This window comes from Manis javanica, chromosome 6, assembly GCF_040802235.1.
Source record: "Manis javanica isolate MJ-LG chromosome 6, MJ_LKY, whole genome shotgun sequence".
Lineage (NCBI taxonomy): Eukaryota > Metazoa > Chordata > Mammalia > Pholidota > Manidae > Manis > Manis javanica.
The window spans coordinates 49,417,248-49,428,441 of record NC_133161.1 but is presented as its reverse complement, the minus strand read 5'-3'; the positions used below and the strand labels follow the sequence as shown (position 1 = coordinate 49,428,441).

The window sequence follows — 11,194 nt, the reverse complement described above, 5'->3', positions numbered from 1 at the left end:
GTGATGGCAAGTCTCCAGAAGGAATGGCTAGGGAAACAGGGCCATAGTCTAGATGTTTCTTAAGCATGGCATTAAAGAGACCAAGCAAAAGGGGCCAGTGGTCTTCTTAGGTGCAACCAGAATTACCAAGTTATAAATAACTATCCCCTGCTTTTTCCCCTTACCTTCAAGCCTTGGCCTGCTTAAGACCCTAGAACCTAAAAACAGCCCTGATTTGGAAAAGAAGCCCTAAGAATGACTGAAGTTACCTTTCCAATATATCCCGGTAGGAGGGAGACTTGCAATTAAAATAAGGTATCTTCACAGATAGTGTGACATTTCTTGCTCATCTGAGTTTGAGAACTGAGAGTCAAAAACCAGTACAATATCAAATAAAGGGATAACCCAATGGTTTCCTCTTTGGAATATGAACACATTTTATGAAGATATAAAACAACACAGATGTGGAATACCTGCTCAGATCCCATTCTGGACTGAGGCACACATTCCCTCAGCTGCCAGGAGGGTTGGCTGCTGAAGGGTCACAGCTGTGATTCTTTTGGGGAATTGCCCTCTGCCAAGGAAGCAGTTTTGTCCTCTCTCCAGGGGTAGCCTGAGTCTAAAATTTGATTGATGCAGAGATACAAAAAGCAAGCATCTTGCCTCAATTTGTGTCAGCACTGCAGGGCCATCTTGCTTCCAGATCAGCTGGAGGCCTCTGTTGTGACTGCATCGCTATTCCATGTCTCCCTCTGCCCACTCCTGCTGCCCACTTCTTTAGAAATGTTCTTCTCAAGTTCATTCCCTGCTGACTTCCCTGCAGGTAAATCCCTGTCTCGGTTGAGGGTGTCTCTGGGAAACCTGACCTAGTACAATAAACTACCCTAAATCTTTCACATCTTCACATCCAGACATTTTTTTTTGTATTTATTGAAAAGAAGTGGACTTGGTATGACTTTTTCTTCAGTAAAAGGAATTTTTAGATTGTCTTTAAGAATTGAGAATTGATACAAAAGTAAAAATTGTGGGGCTACTCCAGAAACTCTTATGGACACAAGCTAGAACTGCATTCCAGAACCTCATTTTAAACATATGTTAGCTGCCATTCTTTGACAAAACAAATGCCAAAGAATGTAATATACAAATGAGCTAATAAAATGTTGATTTATAATATTTTACATCTCCCTCCAGATCAAAAGGGATCATGTTTCCATCAGATGTTCTTTGAGGTTGGTGCGGTGCTCTCTCCCATTCCTGCAAGCTGATGTGAAGCCGGTCTTTTCTCCTGCTGAACCCGCTAGGGAAAAGAAATCAGAAAGCTGAAAAGGGGAAGTCATAGGCAATTATTTATTTGTGATTTTATGCAGCTAAGAGTTAATTCTGCTCTTGATTTTCCCCAGAGCCTTTTTGCTGAGAGAGATGTGTCTCTGAGACTAACAGTGTGGTGGTGTGGGTCTATTTTCTCTGTAAAATTGTTACTGGATTATCTCTTCATCACTGCTACCAATATTCAACAACAGAAAAGACCAGGGATGTGGATGAAGAGAAAAAATGGCCAATACCGAAAATTGTTTTGTGTTAATATATCTTTTTAAAGAATATAGGTTATAGGTATCAAGTTAAAAATTTAAATAGTGTGGCTATATAATCTTCAATTATTAGGATTGGTAAAAATACTAATAATCAATTAGGTTTTAAAGTTATATATTGAGCTTCTTAAATACTAAACGTAGAGATCAGATCTACCATTAATAGAGATGGATCTTAGGAGAGAGAGACAGAGTTTGGAACATTTTCCCCTTTAAACTGAAAGACCATTATAAAGATGTGGGGTTTTTATCCTACAAAAAGTAAGATTTCAGCGCTATGTATTTTGTCTGTCCACATTTGGACTAAGGAACTGAATATAATTAAGATGATACCTGGGCCTTTCAGAACAATCTCTGGCATTTTGTTATAGCTTATGTACATCTGCCCAAATAGACTAAGATAGGGACCCTGCTGAAACAGAAGTCCCTAGATGCCATCCAAGGGCCAACCATGTAAGCAGGCTTTCAAAAGGATAGCTATCAGACCTGCTATATTAACTCTTTTCTGCACAGATACATAATATGTTTGTTTCTTAAATCACTTTTGGATATAGCCACTTCTATATTACCTTAATACCAGTAAAAACTGGTATTAAGTAAAATAATATTTTTCCAAATAAGTTTTTTTCCATTAGAAAAGTGGCATTTTCATTCAAGAAAACTTAGAAAATAAAAAATGTAGAAAGAAGAAAAACATTACCTATGATAGCAATTTCTAAACATAATTACTTGTAGATAATCATCTTTCAAATATTTTGGGTATGATTCTTACAATGTCGATTTAAATTATAATCACCCCCCTTATTTTTAGTTTGCAATATAGGGAAGTTTTCATACCATTTCAAAACATTTTAGACATTTGTAATGACTGTAGTCCATTAAATCATAATTTACATAATCAGGGCCCCTTTTGCCATTCTTCAATATCATTAACTAATCTCTATTGCAGCCTTTCTTAAGGACAGATCTGACCCTAAGAAGCACCAGGAAGTAGTTCAGGTAAAAGAAACTGGGTTGAGAATTAGCCTAAATTGGAGTTCTCATGCCATTTCCTGCTAACTGGGATCCTGTTAGCAAGTCACTTCATTTTTGCCTTTCAGTATTCTCATTGGAAAAAGGGAATAACAGACCACCCCCAACCCACCTTATAAAGCTGCTAGGAATCAAGTTCAAATTTGGTGATTAATGTTCAGGGTTTTTATCCTACAAAAAGCACAGTGCCTGATGCATAGGATGTATTGAATCAACAACTTTGAAACCAGAATGAAATGATAGGAAATAAAGTCCTTTACTTACAGAGTGGTGAAAAAAACTGGAGAAACGTTCATCCATAATTAAAAACTTACACATATGCAATTAGAAAATACAGAAAACTATAAAGAACTAAAATCCTATCTCCTAAAGGTGACCACTGTTAGTTACCATTACTTCCTTTCAGTATTTTTTCTATACAGTTTTTAAATTATCATTTTATTCTTTAGGCACCATGGTGGATAGAAATTGTGTTTTATTTTGGATTTATACAGAGCTTGTTAAAATACTGTCTCTCTACCTGCTAGCTATGCCATTTTAGGAAAGTTTGTTTTTCTGAGCCTCACTTTCTTCATCCATAAATGGAAATAATGATACCCATTTTCCAAGTCAGGATTTATCAAAAACACCATGCATAAAGAAATCCACACAGATCCAATTTGCAGAAACTAGTACACACAAAACTATAGACCATGTTCAGCAAACAAGCTAGAGTTCAAATTATTTATAAGTATTGTAGCAAATATTTTTTGTATGCAATAGACAACAAAGCTTGTGTACATCTGCTAAAAAATGTGGCTGAGGGCATGCTTTCTATGCAATGATACTTCCATTGTAAATATTCAATAAACAATAAGGTTTGGCCAGGGCCATCTCCATGTTGAACTGCTAGAGATCAGAGGCTCAGCTGTCTGAGCATGAAGTGGAGGCAGTGTGCCTCTGAAAGACATCACCTCATCAGTGTGCAGGGCGTATTAAAAACATAAATTTTATTTGTATACAATTTATTCCCCGCTTTCTTCCAAGAGGGTTAAAAAATACAGAAGTTTCAATAGCATTTAAAACAAGACCCAGAGCAATAAAGTAGAACCATTCCTCTAATTGTTGAGCACCTATTGAGCACCTCATGTGTGCTGGAGCGTTCTGTGCATGGAGTGCTAGAGGAGCAAAGGGACAGAAGGTTGTATCCTCCCCAGGGAGCCCCAGGTTAGGAAATGGCTTCTTAGAGTGTGCCCTGAAGAGCCCCTGTATAGAATGAAAGAAAAGGAAGATTCTAAAAAATGAAAAAGGTACTTCTGAAAAATGAAAAATGGAAGATTGCTCATCCTCTGCCTGGGCACGCTTCCTGATGCAGAAGGCCATGAAGCTCCACTGTTCACCAGCTCTTTGGATGATGGGCATTCACCTTGGGGTAGAGAAGTTCTAGTGGGGAAACACACTTTGCAACAACTAATTCTAAATTGATGGTCCACTGTAGTCGTCCATTCAGCCGAAGCCTGGAGGTTCAGAGGGGGGACTTTGGAACTAACAGACCTGGGTTCAACTGCTCACAGCTGGGAGTTTGATGGAGCCTTCCAATCTCTTTGAGCTTCTATTTTATCATTGGTGCAATGGTCCTAATGTTCCCTACCTCAGAGTGGTGTTGCTTTAAATGAGATGATGCTCTGTTGGGAAATGCTTAATCCACTGCCTCATTCATAGGAGGTGCTAGAAATCAATGGCCATTGCCTTCATTTGCCCAAAAGGTGAATGCAGTCACACCATAATCATGGTCCAGCTTTGGCACCAATCAGATTCCAGAGGTACCATGTGGGCATTTCTGGGGCCAAGGTCATCTTAAGCTTTGACATAAACCCTGACCCTGGAGCCTGGCCATTAACCCACAGCAGCTAAGGGCTGAATTAACGGAGACCAGCTGGAAAAAAAGAGGTCTTGCTTTCCCCCTTTTCCTCCCTCCTACCTTTTCCTCTTACCTCTCTGTTCTCTCCATACCCATTCAGTGGAAATGATGCATCACTCCCAGGACACTGCAGTGGCAGAAACCTGTTACCAATTTTGTTAGATCCTGAAACAGCAGATGGATGCAGCCTGCAGCCTCTCTCTGCATCCAAGATGTCTTCATCTGTCCTCCCAGGACCCAGCAAAATGTTTTTGGCAAAAGCAGGAGGAAAGGATAAAAACTGAGTATAAGGTGCTGCATTCATCGGGGTTTTATGGGTTTGGATGTGTAATGATGGTTTAATGGCAGTCAAGAGACAGATAGTAGGAGCAGTCCGCTCTGATCACCTTGTACACAGCCCCAGATAGCTCCTCAACACTGCCGAAACCTTGTTTGCTTTCTCCGAGGCAGAAATCCCACCAGGTCTGCACACTGCCAGCTGTCGAGCTAACTAACTGCCAGCATGTTCCTGAATGGGAGCACTCTGCCTGGCCAGGCTCTGCTGAGCAGCCCCGAGCTGTCCTCGCCCATGTGATTGCCTTTATCTAGCTGGTGCAGGAGCCGCTCCTAATCACGTTGCTGCTGGCCTCCCGGGGTCAAACACGGGACCATCGCTACCTAAACAAACGAGGAGGATGTCACCTTTGGGGGAGACTGATAAGCAGTTGGCAGGCAGGCCACGAAGAAGAGAAGGCACCACAGCCAGCAATCTGCAAAGGCCGTAAATATGTTATACCCTCAGCAGGGAGATGGGCAATATCGGCACCAAGAGGCCTTTGTTTAATGAGCTGTCAGAAAGCAGGCATGAAATTATGTTTGAAAACATGTGCAAGCTGCAGAGACAGAGCGGGGGCCTGTAAATGGCCCTCTCCTTCGTGGTGGATGTTTAGAGCATCTTATCAGTCTGAGAACTGTCACAGGATGAAAGCTATCATTAGCAAACTAATGGCGTTTGAAAGCTACAAATTTTTCTCTCTCTTCTCCATTTTTGACTTAAATGGGTTATAGAAAAAATCTTAATGGTTTTTTTCTTTCCTTGGGATTTTGGTAAACATGCAAACTGGAAGAGAACCAAAAGCAAACCACAAAAAGTATCTCTGGAAGAACAAACGAAACAGTTGTAGTCTGAGGCTCTGCTCAGAGCAACCAGCTTATATTCTTTCTAATTCTATTGAGACTTTGTTCAGAGAACTCTAATGTACCTCCAGCCAGCATTTTATTTCAATCAGGCCCATAAAAGAAAGCATAAATATAAAATAGATTGTTCTCCTATAACCTGAGTATTAGAATTAGTGGGTAGGTATAATATCACTTCTACCACATCAGCCATCAAATAGTAGGGAATAATTTTCCAAAGACTTGAAATTATTCTTGTGGGTCACATGGCTGTGAAGTCTATTTCTATTAAGGGTAAAATTTAAAGACTTGAAAAAATCTGCCAAGACTGAGAGACATCACTGATTCAGAGCATATTTGGGCTTCAGTTCTTAAATTCTGAAATGATGCACGAGGCCTTGGTTGCTATACAGGGGCTGTTCCCTCCAGTCAGAGTAAACCTGCGTTCCCTGCCTGCAATCAAACCAGGCAGCCAGAAATGACTTGTACAAAACCCATTTCCCATTATGAGGCTCAAGACTGTAGCTGAAGCTCCTTCATGGGGGGTGGCCAAATTATCAGGGAATAGTCTCTTGAGACCGTATTGTCCATGGACTGAAGAGTGGCAGCTTTCAGAAAGAGAGAAGAGAAAGGTCTTAGTAGGAAATAGTAGACTGAAAAGGGAAAAGGAGGAAGGTCCGAGAAACAGAAACTCAAAGCACAAGAAAAACAGGGAGGAAAAAAATGCTTTCTAGTTCACACCAAACAACAACTGACATTCACATGACGGTTTGTCTCCCTGCTCTTTCTGCTCGCTTATCCCCCATCTGCAGAGGGGAAATGCGAGGGCAAGGGCCCTAAAGTCACCCAGCCAGAGAGCCAGCAGTGGACACAGCTCCTGGCTCTGCAGGGCCCACTTCCTTCCCACTTGGAATAATATTCTTAGAAAGCATTCATCAGTCCCTCTCTCTTGAACACTCACAAAGATTCTAAACCCAATGACTGATAGGCACTTGGTGCTCAATCTGAGTATCAGTGGGGAGGGAGAACCTTAGTTCACAGTGGAGACGAGAGAAAATCAAGACAGAAACAAAGTTAAAAGGAGGGCAAGCATGTCCTGGGTGCTTTCTGTCTCCAGAAGAGGGCCTTGGGAGCAAAGAAAACCATCAACAAAATGAAAGAACAACCTATGGAATGGGGGGAAAAAAATTGCAAATTGTATACCTGATAAGGAGTTAATACCAATACAAGTAAAAAATTCACAAAACTCAATAACAAAACAAAAGCAAAAGCAATAAAAAACAAGAAATGACCTGATTTAAAAATGGACAGAAGAATTGAATAGACATTTGAAGTCATGCAAATGGCCCACAGATACATGAAAAAGTGCTCAACATCATTAATCATTAAGGGAACGCAAATCAAAACCACAACGAGATACCACTTCACACAGTTAGAATGGCTGTCATAAAAAAAGACTTGGGAAAACAAATGTCAGCAAAGATGTGGAGAAAGGGGAGCTCTGGTGCACTGTCAGTGGGAATGTAAACTGGTGCAGCCACTGTGGAGAACAGTACAGAGGCTCCTCAAAAAATTAAAAATAGAACTGCCGTGTGATCCAGCAATTCCACTCCTGGGTTTATATCCTAACAGAATGAAAACAGGGTATCGAAGAGTGTTTGTACTCACGGTGTTCATTGTGGCATGAATCACAGTAACCAAGATATGGAAACAACCTAAGTGTCAGTCAATAGATGAATGGATAAAGATGATTTGGTACATATACATAATAAATATTATTCAGCCATGAGAAAGAAGGAAATCCTGCCATTGTGACAACATGGATGGCCCCTGAGGGTGTTATGCTAAGTAAAATAAGCCAGACAGAGAAAGATAAATATTGCATGGAATCACTTATATGTGGACTCCATAAAAAAAGTCAAACTCATAGTGTAGAAAAATGGCTGCCAGGGGCTAGGGGCTCAGGGAAATAGGGCAAGCTTGGTAAAAGGGTACAAACTTCAACTATAAGATCAATAAGCTCTGAGAATCTGATGTAAAACATGGTAACTATAGTTGATAACACTGTATTGTCTTATTGAAATTTGCTAAGACAGTAGTCCTTAAATGTTCTCACAAAGAAAAACCCAACCCACTAAATATGTGAATTGACAGATTTGTTAATTAACTAGTGGGGGGAACACTTTCACAGTGTATACATATGTCAGATCATCATGACATACACTTTAATTATTTCATAATTCTATTTGTCATTTATATCTCAGTAAAGCTGAAACAGAAAAACCCCACAACAGAATAGGACCTGTGAAACCATGGATTACTTTTAAGTTTTCCAAGTGCTGAGAAGGGAGTGAAATTCTCTTGTAGATGAAACTGCCCACTGTCCTAGCCTACTTTGTGGAAATTTCCTAAGCCTACTTTTTGGAAATCAGGACACTTTATATCACCCTTAGGCTGGAAAAAAAATTTTTTTAAATTTATTTTGGCTTGACAAGTAAAGAATGCATCCTTATAAGGTGCTGATGCTGTGCTAAGTACTGTAGGGAATGTCAAAAAGTATGCAACTGAATCTCTGTTCCCCCATCTTCCCTCTCTCTCTTCACATCTCCCACTTCTCTCACCGCCCCTATCCATCCACTCTCCCCTTCCCCACGCTCCCCCAGCTTCCTCCAAGAGCTCAGGCAAGGGAGAACAATGATTTTCCAGAAAGACAAAGATTTTTGTTCTTCAGCATTCCCAAGGACTCTGTGCAATAACTTCACTAATGAAAAAAAAATCCTATTCATAAATTTTGCTAATTTATTTGTTTTTCAATGTGTCAGCATTCACTTGAGGGTCCAAAACTCCCTTCCACACTTGCATAATTATCAAGTGTTCCTACTCAGAGACAACCAATATTATCCATTTCCTGAGTATCTTTCCAAAGATTTTTTTAGTACATATGCAAGCAAATGTTTAGGACTTCCATGGCATCATCTTTGACATTTATATCTCAAATTGTCACTTGGAATTTACTCTGGTGTAAGAAGTGAGATATGGATCAACCTTAATTTTTTCTAGAATAATACTCAGTTATTCAAACATCATATATTGTATAGTTTATCTTTACCCCTACAATTTGAAATGCCACCTTAATCATATCCTAAATTCCTTTAGGTGCATATGTATCCTACAGGTATATATTCTAAATTTCTACATGTATTTTAGCCTGTGTTAAGCTTCTTATTTAGTTACATTGATTTTCTATTGGTATGTCAACACTACACTTCTCTAACTATTATCTAGTTACTGTAGCATTATAATATGTTTAATGTCTGCTAGTGCTGGTTCTACCACATTACTATCTTTTTCAGAAGTATTTTCAGAATTCTTCTAGATTTTATTACTTGTTCATTTTTCATGTGATTTTTGGACTAAGCTTTCCTTGTTCAAAACTATTAATATTTTTATTGAATATTAAACTTATAAATCACTCAGGAACATCTTAAAGTTATCTTTATCAGTATCTTTTAAAGTTTGTTTCTAAGTATGTTATCCTTGTTGTCACTACTGTAAATGAGACCTCCTCTTTTATTACATCTTCTAACTGCCTATTGACTATTTCTGAAAAGTTTATTTTTAATTTCTATGTGTTAGCTCTGCACCCAGCCATCTTACTGAATTCTTTTACTGTTTGTAATAGGTTTTCAATCGATATATTTAGGTTTCCTAGGCATATAGTCCTATCATCCACAAATGGTGATAATTTTACTTTTTCTTTTTAGTTGTATCTCCAATTTCTCCAGTGTAACTGGATAAGTAAGTATATCCAGAATAATCTTGCATAACAGTAGCAAAATTGAATTTATTAAGAATGAAATTTGAATGGATGTTTAATATGATCCAGTCAGATGTTTTTTCAACATCTATGTACTGATCATATGACTTTCCTCCTGTAATCTACTAATATGGTGAATAAATCAATAGATATCCTAAAACTGAACCCTCTTTGACTTTCTGGAATAAGTCCTACTTGGTCACTATGGCAGAGACTTTGTAGATAGTCTTTTCATTATTTTTATTTTTAGAATACCTAACAGTGTCAGTTTGGCTTTTCTCTGTTAGCCAAGTTATTTAAGTGAGAGGTATTAATACAAGCAGTAGGAACTTCTTGGTTTTATTGTTAAATTCCAGTTTTATTGCATTGTGACCAGAGACTATTGCTTGTACTATTTCTAATTTTTGAAGTTGATTGACATTTCCCACAACACCACCTTCCTACCTACCAGGATCTGGCCCGTATACCCTCCACCCGTCCCCTCTGTTCCTAACTCAAAAGGCTTTGCTCCCGCATTCTCCTATTGTCTCCTAAACAATAGCTTCCCCTCTCTCCTACTCATTTCCACCAGCACACAATTATACTGTTAACTCCCTCATTTTAAAAACCAAATGCAAACAAAATTACCTTGATTTTACTTCTCCAAGCGCTACTTCTTTTCTTTGCCCACTTCCCCCCACTGTACAGCAAAACTCCTTCAAAGGTGGTTCAGTATCACTGCTTCCATTTCCTCTCCTCTGGCCACCTCAGCCTACTGCAGTCAGGATCCAAACCCCGCCAAGCCACCAGACTTGTGCTTGTCAGGATCACCAGTGACCTCTGTGTTGCTACATCCAAATCCCGCTTCCCATCGGACATGACCTATCAGGAACACGTGTCACAGTTAATATCTCCCTCCTCGTGGAAATGATTTCTTCACTTTGTTCTCTAAGACGCTGCTCGGTTCACTTTCCTTCAATCCCCCTCGCTGTTCCTTCTCAGTTTTCTCTGCTATCTCCTCTTTCTCCTCTTAACCTCACAGTATTGAAGTGCCCTGGGCTTAGTCCATGGGTGTCTTAATCTCTTCTCCTATCCCTATACTCATCCCCTTGCTGATTCTCTTCCAGTTCCATGGCTTTAAGTAGCATCTATCTGCAAATGATTCTCAAGTGTATGCCTCCAGCCATGACCGTCCTTTAAGCATCAGCTCATATATCTATCTACCTCTCCACCTTGGCTATCTAATGGATGTCTCAAATGGATCATGCTCCAAACTGGTTCTGATCTCTTCACCCACAGAACCTGCTCCATCCACAGCCTTCACCATATCAGTTAATGGTGTGTCTGCCCTGGTGTCTGTAGATCTTCAGTTAGAGAGTACAGATTTTTGTGCCTAAATGAGTATTTACTGTATAGCAAAGGTTGGCTTGTCAGGAAAGGGTGGAGACTGTGTCTCTGTATTTTAAATCCTTTAAAGCATGAGCTAACCTTTGCATATAGGGTCATTATACTATCTCTTTTCAAGTTCCACTATAATACTTTGACCTGCGAAAGACCTCATCCTTGTACATTTGGGGACTATTCCCTTTCGTAATTAAAATCAGATGGTTGGGTTGTGGAACTTTTTTTCCCCCTCTTTTCTGAGCTGCCTCTTAACAGCTGTGGTGTATTGCCAATGAGTTATCAGTGGACAGGCATGAGATTCCTTTATGATGTTATATGACATATTACAGTGTTTTTTCC

At 39.5% G+C, this 11,194-nt stretch overlaps 1 long non-coding RNA gene across 1 annotated transcript; it reads right to left on the bottom strand.

Moving 5' to 3' along the window:
• Window positions 1-292: 292 nt before the first annotated feature.
• LOC140849890 (uncharacterized) lies at window positions 293-10,303 on the bottom strand. The gene is made up of 3 exons (XR_012132241.1): window positions 10,100-10,303; window positions 4,574-4,722; window positions 293-1,276 (listed from the first exon to the last, which is right to left on the bottom strand). It is a non-coding gene; the product is annotated as an uncharacterized lncRNA (long non-coding RNA).
• Window positions 10,304-11,194: the final 891 nt, after the last annotated feature.